The sequence below is a fragment of the Convolutriloba macropyga genome, chromosome 5 (assembly GCF_964194025.1).
Source record: "Convolutriloba macropyga chromosome 5, txConMacr16.3, whole genome shotgun sequence".
Classification (NCBI taxonomy): domain Eukaryota; kingdom Metazoa; phylum Xenacoelomorpha; order Acoela; family Convolutidae; genus Convolutriloba; species Convolutriloba macropyga.
The window spans coordinates 47172381-47189193 of record NC_134472.1 but is presented as its reverse complement, the minus strand read 5'-3'; the positions used below and the strand labels follow the sequence as shown (position 1 = coordinate 47189193).

General features: G+C 33.6%; 1 protein-coding gene and 1 pseudogene across 1 annotated transcript in view; both read left to right on the top strand.

Moving 5' to 3' along the window:
- LOC142340386 (cilia- and flagella-associated protein 43-like) overlaps positions 1 to 16813 on the top strand; it is a 62987-nt gene that overhangs the window by 14491 nt on the left and 31683 nt on the right. The gene's annotated exons all lie outside the window — the stretch shown is intronic.
- On the top strand, positions 5466 to 5584 carry LOC142340509 (5S ribosomal RNA; annotated as a pseudogene).

The following is a 16813-nucleotide window of genomic DNA, read 5'->3' as shown; positions in this document are numbered from 1 at the left end:
TAAATTCTTACTAGTCATACTAGGTCGTATATGATTCGTAGTAATCATACTAGGTCATTAATTGTTTTTATAAATTCAAACTAGTCATACAAGGTCGTATATGACTCGTAGTAGTCGTACTAGGTCATTATTTTTTTGTATAAATTCTTACTAGTCATACTAGGTCGTATATTAGTCGTAGTAATCATACTCGGTCATTATTTATTTGTATAAATTCTTACTAGTCATACTAGGTCGTATATGATTCGTAGTAATCATACTAGGTCATTAATTGTTTCTATAAATTCTTGGTAGTCTTACTAGGTCGTATATGATTCGTAGTAATCATACTAGGTCATTATTAATTTGTATAAATTATTGCTAGTCATACTAGGTCGTATATGATTCGTAGTAATCATACTACGTCTTTAATGTTTTGTATAAATTCTTACTAGTCATACTAGTTCGTAAATGATTCGTAGTAATCATACAACGTCTTTAATTATTTGTGTAATATCTTACTAGTCATACTAGGTCTTATATGATTGTTAGTAACCATACTAGGTCATTGTTTATTTGTAGAAATTCTTACTAGTTATACTATGTCGTAAATGATTCGTAGTTATCATACTAGGTCATTAATTATTTGTATAAATTCAAACTAGTCATACAAGGTCGTATATGATTCGTAGTAATCATACTAGGTCATTAATTGTTTCTATAAATTCTTGGTAGTCATACTAGGTCGTATATGATTCGTAGTAATCATGCTAGGTCATTATAAATTTGTATAAATTCTTGCTAGTCATACTAGGTCGTATATGATTCGTAGTAATCATACTAGGTCATTAATTGTTTCTATAAATTCTTGGTAGTCATACTAGGTCGTATATGATTCGTAGTAATCATACTAGGTCATTATTAATTTGTATAAATTCTTGCTAGTCATACTAGGTCGTATATGATTCGTAGTAATCATACTACGTCTTTAATTTTTTGTATAAATTCTTACTAGTCATACTAGTTCGTAAATGATTCGTAGTAATCATACAACGTCTTTAATTATTTGTATAATATCTTACTAGTCATACTAGGTCGTATGTGATTCGTAGTAATCATACTAGGTCAATAATTATTTGTATAAATTCTTACTAGTCATACTAGGTCGTAAATGATTCGTAGTAATCATACTAGGTCATTAATTGTTTCTATAATTACTTGGTAGTCATACTAGGTCGTATATGATTCGTAGTAATCTTACTAGGTCATTATTAATTTGTATAAATTCATACTAGTCGTACTAGTTCGTATATTATTCGTAGTAATCATACTACGTCTTTAATTATTTGTATAAATTCTTACTAGTCATACTAGGTCGTATATGATTCGTAGTAATCATACTAGGTCATTAATTGTTTTTATAAATTCAAACTAGTCATACAAGGTCGTATATGACTCGTAGTAGTCGTACTAGGTCATTATTTTTTGTATAAATTCTTACTAGTCATACTAGGTCGTATATTATTCGTAGTAATCATACTCGGTCATTATTTATTTGTATAAATTCTTACTAGTCATACTAGGTCGTATATGATTCGTAGTAATCATACTAGGTCATTAATTGTTTCCATAAATTCTTGGTAGTCTTACTAGGTCGTATATGATTCGTAGTAATCATACTAGGTCATTATCAATTTGTATAAATTCTTGCTAGTCATACTAGGTCGTATATGATTCGTAGTAATCATACTACGTCTTTATTTTTCGTATAAATTCTTACTAGTCATACTAGTTCGTAAATGATTCGTAGTAATCATACAACGTCTTTAATTATTTGTATAATATCTTACTAGTCATACTAGGTCTTATATGATTCTTAGTAACCATACTAGGTCATTGTTTATTTGTAGAAATTCTTACTAGTTATACTATGTCGTAAATGATTCGTAGTTATCATACTAGGTCATTAATTATTTGTATAAATTCAAACTAGTCATACAAGGTCGTATATGATTCGTAGTAATCATACTAGGTCATTAATTGTTTCTATAAATTCTTGGTAGTCATACTAGGTCGTATATGATTCGTAGTAATCATGCTAGGTCATTATTAATTTGTATAAATTCTTGCTAGTCATACTAGGTCGTATATGATTCGTAGTAATCATACTAGGTCATTAATTGTTTCTATAAATTCTTGGTAGTCATACTAGGTCGTATATGATTCGTAGTAATCATACTAGGTCATTATTAATTTGTATAAATTCTTGCTAGTCATACTAGGTCGTATATGATTCGTAGTAATCATACTACGTCTTTAATTTTTTGTATAAATTCTTACTAGTCATACTAGTTCGTAAATGATTCGTAGTAATCATACAACGTCTTTAATTATTTGTATAATATCTTACTAGTCATACTAGGTCGTATGTGATTCGTAGTAATCATACTAGGTCAATAATTATTTGTATAAATTCTTACTAGTCATACTAGGTCGTAAATGATTCGTAGTAATCATACTAGGTCATTAATTGTTTCTATAAATTCTTGGTAGTCATACTAGGTCGTATATGATTCGTAGTAATCTTACTAGGTCATTATTAATTTGTATAAATTCATACTAGTCGTACTAGTTCGTATATTATTCGTAGTAATCATACTACGTCTTTAATTATTTGTATAAATTCTTACTAGTCATACTAGGTCGTATATGATTGGGTAGTAATCATACTAGGTCATTAATTGTTTTTATAAATTCATACTAGTCATACAAGGTCGTATATGACTCGTAGTAGTCGTACTAGGTCATTATTTTTTTGTATAAATTCTTACTAGTCATACTAGGTCGTATATTATTCGTAGTAATCATACTCGGTCATTATTTATTTGTATAAATTCTTACTAGTAATACTAGGTCGTATATGATTCGTAGTAATCATACTAGGTCATTAATTGTTTCTAAAAATTCTTGGTAGTCTTACTAGGTCGTATATGATTCGTAGTAATCATACTAGGTCATTATTAATTTGTATAAATTCTTGCTAGTCATACTAGGTCGTATATGATTCGTAGTAATCATACTACGTCTTTAATTTTTTGTATAAATTCTTACTAGTCATACTAGTTCGTAAATGATTCGTAGTAATCATACAACGTCTTTAATTATTTGTATAATATCTTACTAGTCATACTAGGTCTTATATGATTCTTAGTAACCATACTAGGTCATTGTTTATTTGTAGAAATTCTTACTAGTTATACTATGTCGTAAATGATTCGTAGTTATCATACTAGGTCATTAATTATTTGTATAAATTCAAACTAGTCATACAAGGTCATATATGATTCGTAGTAATCATAATAGATCATTATTTATTTGTATAAATTCTTACTAGTCATACTAGGTCGTAAATGATTCGTAGTAATCATACTAGGTCATTAATTGTTTCTATAAATTCTTGGTAGTCATACTAGGTCGTATATGATTCGTAGTAATCATACTAGGTCATTATTAATTTGTATAAATTCTTGCTAGTCATACTAGGTCGTATATGATTCGTAGTAATCATACTACGTCTTTAATTTTTTGTATAAATTCTTACTAGTCATACTAGTTCGTAAATGATTCGTAGTAATCATACAACGTCTTTAATTATTTGTATAATATCTTACTAGTCATACTAGGTTGTATATGATTCGTAGTAATCATACTAGGTCAAAAATTATTTGTATAAATTCTTACTAGTCATACTAGGTGGTAAATGATTCGTAGTAATCATACTACGTCTATAATTGTTTGTATAAATTCTTACTAGTCATACTGTGTCGTATATGATTCGTAGTAATCATACTAGGTCATTAATTATTTGTACAAACTCTTACTAGACATACTAGGTCGTATATGATTCGGAGTAATCAGACTAGGTCATTATTCATTTGTATAAATTCTTACTAGTCATACTAGGTCTTATATGATTCTTAGTAATCATACAAGCTCATTGTTTATTTGTATAAATTCTTACCAGTTATACTAGGTCGTATATGATTCGTAGTAATCATACTAGGTCATTAATCATTTGTATAAATTCAAAATAGTCATACAATTTCGTATATGATTCGTTGTAATCATAATAGGTCATTATTTATTTGTATAAATTTTTACCATTCATACTAGGTTGTATATGATACGTGTTATTCATAATAGGTCATTATTTATTTGTATAAATTCTTACTAGTCATACTAGGTCGTATATGATTCGTAGTAATCATTCTAGGTCATTAATTAATTGTATATATTCAAAATAGTCATACAAGGTCGTATATGATTCGTAGTAATCATAATTGGTCATTATTTAATTGTATAAAGTCTTACTAGTCACACTAGTTCGTATATGATTCGTATTAATCATACAACGTCTTTCATTATTTGTATAAATTCTTACTAGTCATACTAGGTCGTAATTGACTCGTAGTAATCATACTAGGTCATTAATTAATTGTATAAATTCAAACTAATCATACAAGGTCCTATATGATCCGTAGTAATCATACTAGGTCATTAATTATTCTTATATATTCTTGGTAGTCATACTAGGATCATACAAAAGATTGCAAAGCCTAAAAACTGCATACCAATGAGGCCAGTACTAGTCTACTTCAGAATCTGTTAGCAGGCATTATGATCGTGAAACAACTTTTTTTGTAAAAACAAAAACGGTTGGGATATGTGCAATGCACATGAACCACGTTTACCCCTCATGGAAAGAAACATAATGCATAACGCATAAAAAAATTGTAACTAATATAATATCAATGATGTGTTAAATGTAAGTCTACCTCTTACTAAAAAATGACGTATGTGAGTTGAATTAAAAAGTCATTTATGCTTGCTATACACTGAAATGCATACCTACTGTCTGATAATCTGCTTAGTTGACCTTGTTGTAAAGTTGATTCGCTATCTAAATCCTGCTAGCTTGTTCCTTCTTATCTTCGTTGATATTCGTGTACTAAATGATGGATACGTTTTCCTGACCAAGATGACTCTTGATCAGACTGTACAACGACTATGGTCCAGACTATAGTGCGCCTATGAACAGACTTAAATTGAATCCATTTTCCAGAATTCAAACAGACTATGATCAGACCTTTCAGAATGAATTGACCTCTGCTCAGAACTTTCAGACCGAAGTGACCTCTGATCAAAGACCATACTTAAAGTCGCAAAAGATAATACCGAAATCTACATTTTAAGAACCGATGTCTCCAGCAAAAAATTCAATGAAGTCAATTCAAACTCGAGTGTTCTTGTGAAACAAAAGATCTACAGAAATCCCTAAATTGAAAATTTTGCATGCCCTTGCTTAAGTTTGCCGGCACCATAGATGAAGTTTGGCAGTTATTTATAAGAAACGTCTGATTCTACTGATGCTACTCCTTTTTATAGACCTAAGACCCTACCTACGATCAAACCTCCGTACCATATAAGACTACAATCATATCATTTTGAATGCACCGGTTCTCGTCAGATCATCGAAGTTAAGCAACATTTGGCCTGGTTAGTACTTGGATGGGTGACCGCTTGGGAACGCCAGGTTTTGTGTTCTTCTATTAGAAGCAAAAGCAACTGCTTATGAAACTTCACAGATGCTTATGAAGATGAACAAGATTTAATCCAAGTTCAGAACCCACGTAAAATTTTTTGGAATTAAAACCAGAGTAAATCAATGTCAAAACCAATTAGACCTAGGGTTATAACAAATAATCCAAGACCAACTCAAACACAATCTGCTCGAGCTATCAGGACAAAATTCTCACAACTGAAAACACAACGACTTAGAGAAATGCTGAACTCGTTTGCTTTTTTATCCAACCCTTTCTGGAATTAGTCTCATCTCAAGGATTAATCTGCAGTGAGCGTTCCAAAACGCCATTGTAAACGCAAGAAACACACAGCCAAAATCTAATTTCAAACCAACTTTTTGATAGTCAATGTGCATCACGGCATCTGCGAAAATGAAAGAGCAAAGAACTCTTAAGCAGTAACAGAATGAAAGTAGTAAGTAAGTTTCAAGGATTTTTATCCGAGCAAGCGGAAAAATAAAAAACATAGCAGAGTAAAAACGAAATTAGCATATTATGTTATGAGCAACACAAAACCACGGTGTTGGCAGATTAGTTGGCCGACTGTTTGGCTGATCTACAGATGCGAACCTAGCATTGAGCCGTCACATGTAAAACAATCCTTCAATTGTCAGGAATACGGACACGCTGCCAAGGAGTGTAAGAACGAGCAGCGCTGCATACGATTCTCAGTCCGGTACACAGTAAAACAATGCACTAGACCAAAAGAACAAGCCAAGTAGGCTAATTGTTTTGGATTGCACGCATCTGTGTACGAAGGATGTTTCTCTTATCCAAACATAAATTGAAGCAACAAAAAGAAAACAAGAGGTCAAGTACTCAAAATTAGCGAAATAACAACTTGAAGTGTCAAGCCCAATTACAAGCCTCTCGGCGATAATCATAAGAGTTCAGTTTGCTGAAGTACTAGCAAAATCTGATCAGCTATCAACACATTGTCTTGCAGTGATATGCTCAATATTGTCCGCATTTGCGCAAACAAAATTTTTGGTGACAAAACAAAAGGTCAAAAGATGTACAATAGCACTATAACGATAATAAATGTTTCACAAATGTTCCAACGCAACAAAATGCAACAATGCAACAAACAGCCATCAATTCAGTCAACAAAGATAAAATTAAAATCATGCAATGGAACTGCCGATGCTTGTATAACAAAATACCGGAGCTTCTTGTCTTTTTGAAGGAAAAACATTTTGATATTGTGTGCTTATATGATGTCTAGAGTTGGCATACCGGATTTGGTAATTTTGAAGCTACAAAAACAGGAGCAAGCAAATCACACGGTTCAATAGTTTTTGCAGGGACAATTTTGCAGGGATTGGCAATAATTGAAGCTAAACAAGAAAATTTTGATAAAGATGAACGAGGAAAACGCAAATTATAAAAAGCATGCTTTGAGATACCTGTTTTAGGTCATCTCTGGGTTTTAGCTCTTTACAACTCACCAGTTCACGATTTGAATCTATCAGAGTTTTTATAAACCGAATTGAAAATTCTTTTTATCTGCGGAGACTATAATGCACCACACTAAGAATTGAATTGCGCTTATAACACTGAAAATGGTAAAAAGATACTCGAGGCGATTGAATCCCAAACTCTTCAGATTTTAAAGAATGGACTTCAGACATGTCATTCAAATCAGGGAGAGGGTAGAAAAATGCTTGGCCCAGGTTTTGGTTGTGGCCACAGCTTGACTTTGGTTCTGGCAACTGCTCGACCATCATAACCTTGATTATAGTATTTCACAACAAACTTGATTTGAAGGCAAAAATTAATTTCAGGTTTTAAGACAAGAATATGAAAACGCTGCGCTCTACCCGCTTTTATTCAAGAGCAGAGGACCAGAACTAATTTATTCGAATACTTTTACAAATAATTCAACTCTCGCTAAAAAAGCCCTGTATCCTACAGAAAAGTTTTGCCTTTGACACGAAACAATTAATCTTATCCGCAAAGAAAAAGAAAAAAAAGGAAGAGAGCTGAAAGGAACAACCGGAGGACATTACAAAACGTTGAGATCCATTGAACGATCGCAAAATAATCAAACAGTCACTTAGATCGCAAGTGCTCAAAATAAGTGAAGCAAAAACTTTTGGAGTGCAGTGAAGTCATTATGTGGTGATTCAAAAAAACCAATTAAAACTGAGCAAAGTGCTGAAGTCTTTTATAAACAAATTCGATAAACAGCAGACAATGAAAAGCAAAACAATTATTAAATGATACAATGAATGGTCATAAATACAAACACTTGGAAATCAGGTATTTTGTTTCTCCAAAACAAAGAAACTGAACCAACTAAATGCTGTGTTTTAAAAGTGGATCAATTTGAAACAATTCTGACCAAAACAATTATATCAAGTTCAGGACCAGACAAAATGAGCCATAATATGAATACGAAATAAATATTTAATTTCCTCAAAACATTCATCTGTCTTCTGATAACTAGCTCCATAAACATATCCTCTGTTCCAATTACATGGAAATAGTCAAAGGTCAAAAAATTACCAGAGCCGAATTTTATAAAAATGCCGAAAACTACCGACTAATCAGCGTAGCTAATTGCGTTACCTGATTTAGAAAGCTGTCCCAGTGCGCTGTGAAAACAATGGTCTCCTCGGTGAAATGCAAAGTGCCTATAGAAACCGCTGCTCAACTGAAAGCCTGTTCAAATTAAATCACCACGATACATAGTAACAGAAGCGTTTCATTTGACCAAAATTGTGGGATTTGTTTGCTTAGATATTGGAAAAGCGTTTGAAGCAGTATGCAGTTTAGGATTTCAATACAAAATGCAAAAAAATGGTGTGCAAAATCCTGTGATAAATTGGGTACACTCTTTTCTCTCCCATAAAAGTATTTTCGTGAAAACCATTTACTCAAAACGTAGCACACTTTCAACACTAGCGGGAGTCCTTCATTGCATCACTACTCTTACTGTTTATGTAAGCGGCATTTCTATTTTATCTGCACAAATTTCTCAATTTGCTGATGATTTTGCTTTTTACTACGGTTCAAGCTCTTGTAGAATAAAACGAGGCAAACTTCAATATTCAATAGACACGTTAATCAAATCGTGCGAAAACCAAAAAATATGAACCAGATCTGGCAAAATGTTACATGCTTTTTAAAACCCGTCCAAGAAGGACTCTAGTCTAGATCTCTTTCATCAATAGTAAACGAATTGAAGGTTCAAGCATAATTTTTTGGCGTAACTCTTAACCCGCATCTAAAATGAAACGAGCATTGCAAAAGAATTGAATTGCGCATATTACACTAAAAACCTTGAGAGGTATCAATCAAATCGGGGAGACTTTAGAAATATGCTTGACCTAAAATTCGCCTATCAATCAATCTTCAAATATGTTGACACGTTTTTATTTCCGATGTCTTTGGTTGTGCCTACAGCTCGACCATCATAACATTAAAAATAGTAAATCGCAACCAATTTTATTTGAAGGCAAAAAATTAATTTCGGATTTTAAGACAAGAGTATGAAAACGCTGTGCTCTACCCCCATCTATTCAAGAGCAGAGAAGTTGAACTTAATCAAAAAAATTTTACAAACCATTCAAATCGCGCTACAAAAGTCCTATATCCTACAGAAGAGCTTTGCTTTTGACGTGAAACTATTAATCTTATCCGCAAAAAAAAAAGAAAAAAGAAGAGAGCTGAAAAGAACAAACGGAGAATAGTGCAAAACGTAGAATAAAAAAAATAAACTAATTGCGTTGCCTGATTTAAAAAGTTGTCCTAACTCACTGTGAAAACAATTGTCTCTTCGGTGAAATGCAAGTTGCTCAAAGAAGAAACCGTTGCACAACTGATAACCTGTTCAAATTAACTCACCACGTTAAACAGTTACAGAAGCGTTTCAATTGCCCGAAATTGTGGGATTTGTTTGCTTAGATATTGGAAAAGCGTTTGAAGCAGTATGCAGTTTAGAAGTTCAACACAAAATGCAAGAAATAGGTGTGCAAAATCCTGTGATAAATTGGGTACACTCTTTTCTCTCCCGGAAAAGTATTTTCGTGAAAACCATTTATTCAAAAAGTAGAGCATTTTCAACACGAGCGGTAGTCCTTCCTTGCATCCTTACTCTTACGGTTTATGTAAGCGGCATTTCTAATTTACCTGCACAAATTTCCCAAATTGCGGATGATTTTGCCTCTTACTACAGTTCACGCTCTTGTAGACTAATACAGGGAAAACTTCAATATTCACTGGACACATTAAATAAATCGTGCGAAAAACTAAAAATATAAAAAAATTTGTCAAAATTTTAAATGTTTTTTTAATCCACTCCAAGAAAGACTCCAGTTCATATGTTTTTCATCGATGGGAAACAAATTGAAGGCTCAATTTTTTGGCGTAACTCTTAACCCGCATCTAAAAGAAAACGAACATTGCAAACGCTTGGCAGCGAGGGCAAACAAAAGAATTTATGAAACGTGGCGCCTCAATCAAATCAACATTAACGACGAGTTCTCCCTGACTCGTCGTCAATTTGTGTTCGAATGTTTTTTCTTTGTGTGGATGCCTGCTCTAATTCAATTAACAACAGCATACAGCTAACCCAAAATCAGAAACTGTATGAGAAATGTCAAAAAAACTCCAGGTAGAAACGAAAATACATGCTGTAAGGGATATTTAGATCAGATTAGCAATTGATTACCGGGAACAGGCAACAGAAAACAAAATCAATACTTGAACTTATCCAGAAAAAGAGACAAGGTCCAAAAAACAGTTATCAGCGGACACTTCACCATCTGTCAAGCTAATGTAGGAAAAGAACCAGCAGGCCATTATTGTATCACATCCCAAAAGTCTAGAAAGGTACCAAAAGACTACTAAGACAAATTAGAATTTAAATTTTTCTTTTGCTTCTCCTCAAAGACCGGTGGTTGGAGCCTCACTAAAGAATCCCATATGTTCATAGTTTAGGACAAAGCTTGCAAAAAAAGTTATGATATCATGCATATTGTAATAAGAATTTGAAGTGAATTCCGTAGAAAACGAATTGGCACAGTAGCTATGACAAGCTAGTAAAATAACTGACACAGAGAGCGGCTGTTCGAGTCACAACAAAAATAGCCTAATTGCATTTCTCATTTTTTACAATTAAATCTGATAACGTTGCCATATATATTAAGTACGAGAAAATTTTGCTAGCATCAGCAACAATCAGAGTACATTAGCCAAACGGTTAATTATTTTGGTATGAAAAGAATGAAGCAGTGGCAGATGGTTGAATTCAAAGCAAATAGCTTGCAGTCATCTTCTTCTTACTGTTATTTATTTCGTCTGAATTCCAGTTCCTATATCGGAGAACAGCCATCAACTAATCAGTTATTGCTAACCGCTTGCTTAGTTTGTTTAGGGCAAAAATCAAATAAACAAAATGTCATGTCCCACTCTTGCAGCTCAACCATCCACTCGCCCAATAAGATCGGGGCTTAGCTCTAAGAAACACACAGAAAACTCATGCAAATTACGCAGCTTCATCGATTAGCCTAATTTTCAACAGCGTCAAGATTCTTAGCTTTCTTTGTCACTCCACTGATATCTTAATCACAGTAAAGGTTTAGTTATAAAACAAACGAAACCATTTAATGCTCTGAAGTGTTTGGTTTAGCTGTTTTAAGGTTTAGGTTAAAACACTGCTTTTTACTGCTGCTTTATTCTTCCCTCTTTACCGCATTTTCTTTTCTAATTTTTACAGTTTTGTTTCTTTTTTCAGTTATCAACTGTTGTAACTGCAATTTTTTGTATCTTCCCACAAATCATTTCAACACATCTTAACGCTTAAACGGGCAGAGTGGTTCAATCCGCACCAAGTGAGAAAGCTATTTTGCTTTTTTCTCCCATTAACTCTAAATCTTTAAAAACACAATTACACATTTCTGCTACCAAATTATCAACTCGTAGCTCAGCAGTCTCTTCATGTGGACAAACCGCATGCAGTAGTTCAATCTCCACCACATGCGAAACCCTATTTTTCTATTTTCTTTTCTTCCTTCTATATCTTTTTATCGCGCATTACTGCTTGAATTTTTAGAATTAATCAACAACTTTTTCTTTCTTCTGAAAAAAATTTATCATTTGACACCTTAGAACGCATAGAAAAAAAAAGAACGAAGCACATCAACGAGGCAAGCCAAAAACACCAAGAAAAATATATAAAACAAGCAGAGACAGCAGAGGCCTTTCATTGCGCTTGAATTGGGTCCCAGCAAAACGAGCAATCATTTGGTTTTACAGGAAAAACTTTATCTTGGGAGATTTATTCTTCATTCCGTAGTCATGAAACTTCTCTTTTATACATTGATGCCTGATTGTACCTAAATTCTTATTAATTTGTTCCTATTCATATTTGTAAAGGTCCTGACCACTTGCTGGTCGCCGAAGTCTTTTGTCCTGATCGCTTTGATTGGATGCTGCGAAGTGCAAACGAGATTTTGGTCAGAAGAGATATCATTTTTCGCTCGTGGCAAAGCCATGATCACCTGACCATCAGCGATAACAACGCAAAAATAAATTGCTCGGACTCAAGTGCGCTCCACATGTCATCTGATATGACCTCTAAAATCTGCTCGATACGGCATTTGATCAGACTCAAGTGAGCTCAAATCCGCCTTTGACCAGATCTTTTAAACCAAAGTGACCTATGATCAGAACTTCCGGACAGAATTGGCCTCTGATCAGACATAAATCAGAACATTGCCCCGACTTTTCTGCGAAAGAACTGCTGCCCAGACCATTTCGTTTCTGTACCTCATACTGGGTAGGTTTTTTCATTGTCGATTAATTTTGAAAAATTTTGTTGAACACGCCCGAGTTTGCTGGCTACCTTCCCGGAAGGCCCATCTCTTCCTATTCTTGTTTCGTCTGAATGACTTTTTTTTGAGTCTACATTGTAGACACACGCTCCTTACTTATACGTTAATTTGCTTTTAAATTTTGGCCTTGAAATTTCATATTAGATACTTCTTGCCACTGATCGTGAAAATCAAGTGTTAATTCTCGCTACTTCAGCAAATGTTGGCTGATTTTTGATATTGTTGTGCTCAACAATATCAAAAATCAGCTGAACATTTGATGTCAATGTCAAAAATCAGTTGAACATTCATCAATATAATCTCACTACATCAAATTTTCAGCTGATTTTTGATATTGATGTGCACAATAATATCAAAAATCAGCTGAACATTTGATGTAGCAAAAATTAACACTCGAAGTGCAAGATCAGTGCCACCAGGGGTCCAAAATGAAACATATAAATCAAATCTCAGATTTCATAGTTTTTGTGTTTATTATCTACTGCATTTCTTTGACGCCTTCAATTTTGCGACATGCTTCCAGACATCCAAAATAGTGCATAGACAATTGCTCATCAATTGAGGGGGATTGCTGTAACCGGAAAGTCCTCAAAAGTTAACCAAAACTCGATTTGCCTAATTATATAAAGCATGTTACCTGTGAAAACCGTTACTTTTTTTAAAGACGATGAGCATTGAAAAAGAGATTAGCATCATACAGGGCAAACTTCAGTATTCACTAGACACGTTAATCAAATCGTGCGAAAAACTAAAAAATATGAATAAGATCTGGCAAAACAATACATGCTTTTAAAAACACGTCCAAGAGAGACGCCAGTCTAGATCTTATTCATCGATGGAAAACGAATTGAAGCCTCAAGCTCAGTTTTTTGGCCTAACTCTTACTCCGCATCCTAAATGAAACGAACATTGCAAAATATTTAAATTGCGCATATAACACTGAAAATTTTGAAAGGTTTTAATCAAAACAGATAACAGTAGCAATATGCTTGACCTAAAAAATGCCGATCAATCAGTCTTCAAATTGGTTAACACGTTTTTTTTATTTCAAATAACTTTGGTTGTGTCCAGAGCTCGATCATCATAACCTTAAATATAATAAATCACAACAAACTTGATTTGAAGGCAAAAATTCAGATTTTAAGACAAGAATATGAAAACGCTGTGCTCTACCCCCATGTATCCAAGAGCAGAGGAGCTGAACTAATTTATTCAAATACTTTTACAAATAACTCAACTCTCGCTAAAAAAAGTCCCGTATCCTACAGAAATGTTTTCCCTTTGACACAAAATTATTAATCTTATCCGCAAAGAAAAGAAAAAAAGAAGAGAGCTGAAAGGAACAACCGTAGGACATTACAAAACGTTGAAAAAAGAAACAAATTTCCTCCAAAGAGAAGCAAAGAGATCCATAGAGCGATCGCAAAAAAATCAAACAGTCAATTTGATCGCAAGTGCTCAAAATAAGTGAAGCAAAAATTGTTGGAGAGCAGTGAAGTCATTATGTGGTCATTCAACCAAACCAATTAAAACTGAGCAAATTGCTGAAGTTTTTTAAAAACAAGTCAGATAAACAGCAGACAACAATTATTTCAAATCTATTACATAATAAAATGGACGGTCATAAATACAAACACTTGGAATAAAATGATTACTTCGAGAAGATCGGAAATGAGACAAACTGTTTCTCATGAACAAAAAAATCGAACCAACTAAATACTGTGTTATAAAATTAGACCAATTTTAAACAATTCTGAACAAAAAAAGTATATCAAGTTCTGGAACAGACAAAATGAGCTATTACATTCTGAAAAGATTACTTAAATTCCTCAAAATTTTCATATGCCTTCTGATAACTAGCTCTATGAACATATCCTCTGTTCCAATTACATGGAAATAGGCACAAGTCTAAATATTATCAAAGCCGAACGAATTTTATAAAGAGGCAGAATACTACCTATTGAAGTGCTCACAGAAGAAACCGTTGCCAACTGATAACCTGTTCAAACTAGCTCACCGCGGTACACAGTTACAGAAGCGTTTCAAGCGCCCAAAATTGTGGGATTTGTTTGCTTAGATATTGAAATAGCCTGTGAAGCATTATGGAATTTAGGACTTCAAAACAAAATGCAAAAAGTTGGTGCGCAAAAAGACGAGTAGTTTGGTGAAAATCATTAACTCAAAAAGTATTTCGTTTTCGAACAATAGCTGGAGTACTTCAGGGCAGCGTCATTTCACCAGTCAGCGGCATTTCTAATTTACCCGAAAAATTTTCCCAAATTGCTTCTGATTTTGCCTTTAACAACAGTTTGCGCTCTTGTAGAATAATACAAGGAAAACTTCAATATTCAGTGGGCACGTTAAATAAATCGTGCGAAAAACTAAAAATATGAAAAAAATCTGGCAAAACTTTACATGTTTTTTGAAACCCCTCCAAGAAAGACTCCAGTCTAGCTTTTTTTATTCTATGGTAAACGAATTCAGACGCAAGCTAAATTTCTTGGCGTAACTCTTAACCCGCATCTAAAATTAAACGAACATTGTAAAAGTTTGGCATCAAGAGAAAACAATAGAATTTACCAATTGTGGCGCATCAAATCAACATTGATGACAAGTTCTCGCTGACTCTATAAATGTGGGTTTGAACTATTTTTTTATGCGAATGCCTGCTCTAATTCAATTAACAGCAACATTCAACTCAACCAAAATATGGCAATCAGAAACTGCATGAGAAATCCCCGCGGGTACAGTGTCAAAAACTCCATGAAGAGGCCAAAATACATGCTGTAAGGGATATATAGATCAAATTAGCGATTCATTACCTGAAACAGGCAACAGAAAACAAAATCAATACTTGAACTAGTCCAGAAAAAAAGACAAGGTTCAAAAAACAGAGATTCATAGAACGATCGCAAAAAAATCAAACAGTCATTTTGATCGCAAGTGCTCAAAATAAGTGAAGCAAACACTTTTGGAGAGCAGTGAAGTCATTATGTGGTCATTCAACCAAACCAATTAAAACTGAGCAAAGTGATGAAGTTTTTTACAAACAAGTCAGATAAACAGCAAACAATTAATATTTCAGAACTCTATTACATTATAAAATGAACGGTCATAAATACAAACACTTGGAATAAAATGATTACTTCGAGAAGATCGGAAATGAGACAAACTGTTTCTCAACAACAAAAAAATCGAACCAACTAAATACTGTGTTATAAAATTAGACCAATTTTAAACAATTCTGAACAAAACAAGTATATCAACTTCTGGAGCAGACAAAATGAGCTATTACATTCTGAAAAGATTACTTAAATTCCTCAAAAGTTTCATATGCCTTCTGATAACTAGCTCTATAAACATAAGCTCTGTTCCAATTACGTGGAAATAGGCACAAGTCAAAATATTATCAAAGCCGAACGAATTTTATAAAGAGGCAGAAAACTACCGACTGAAGTGCTCACAGAAGAAACCGTTCCACAACTGATAACCTGTTCAAACTAGCTCACCACGTTACACAGTTACAGAAGCGTTTCAATTGCCCAAAATTGTGGGATTTCTTTGCTTAGATATTGAAACAGCGTGTGAAGCGGTATGGAGTTAAGGACTTCAAAACAAAATGCAAGAAGTTGGTGCGCAAAAAGACGAGTAGTCTGGTGAAAATCATTAACTCAAAAAGTATTTCGTTTTCGAACAATAGCTTGAGTACTTCAGGGCAGCGTCATTTCACCAGTCAGCGGCATTTCTAAATTACCCGCACAAATTTCCCAAATTGCTGATGATTTTGCCTTTAAAGTTCGCGCTCTTGTAGAATAATACAGGGAAAACTTCAATGTTCAGTGGGCACGTTCAAAAAATCGTGCGAAAAACTCAAAATATGAAAAAAATCTGGCAAAACCTTACAAGTTTTTTACGACCCCTCCAAGAAAGACTCCAGTCTAGCTTTTTTTTTCACCTATGGTAAACGAATTCAGACGCAAGCTAAATTTCTTGGCGTAACTCTTAACCCGCATCTAAAATTAAACGAACATTGTAAAATTTGGCATCAAGAGCAAACAATAGAATTTACCAACTGTGCCGCCTGAAATCAACATTGATGACAAGTTCTCGCTGACTCTATAAATGTGGGTTTGAACTATTTTTTTATGCGAATGCCTGCTCTAATTCAATTAACAGAAACATTCCATTCAACCAAAATATGGCAATCAGAAGTTGTATGAGAAATCCCAGCGGTAACAGTGTCAAAAACACCATGTAGAGGCCAAATTACATGCTGTATGGGATATTTAGATCAGATTAGCGATTGATTACCTGAAACAGACAACAGAAAACAAAATCAATACTTGAACTAAT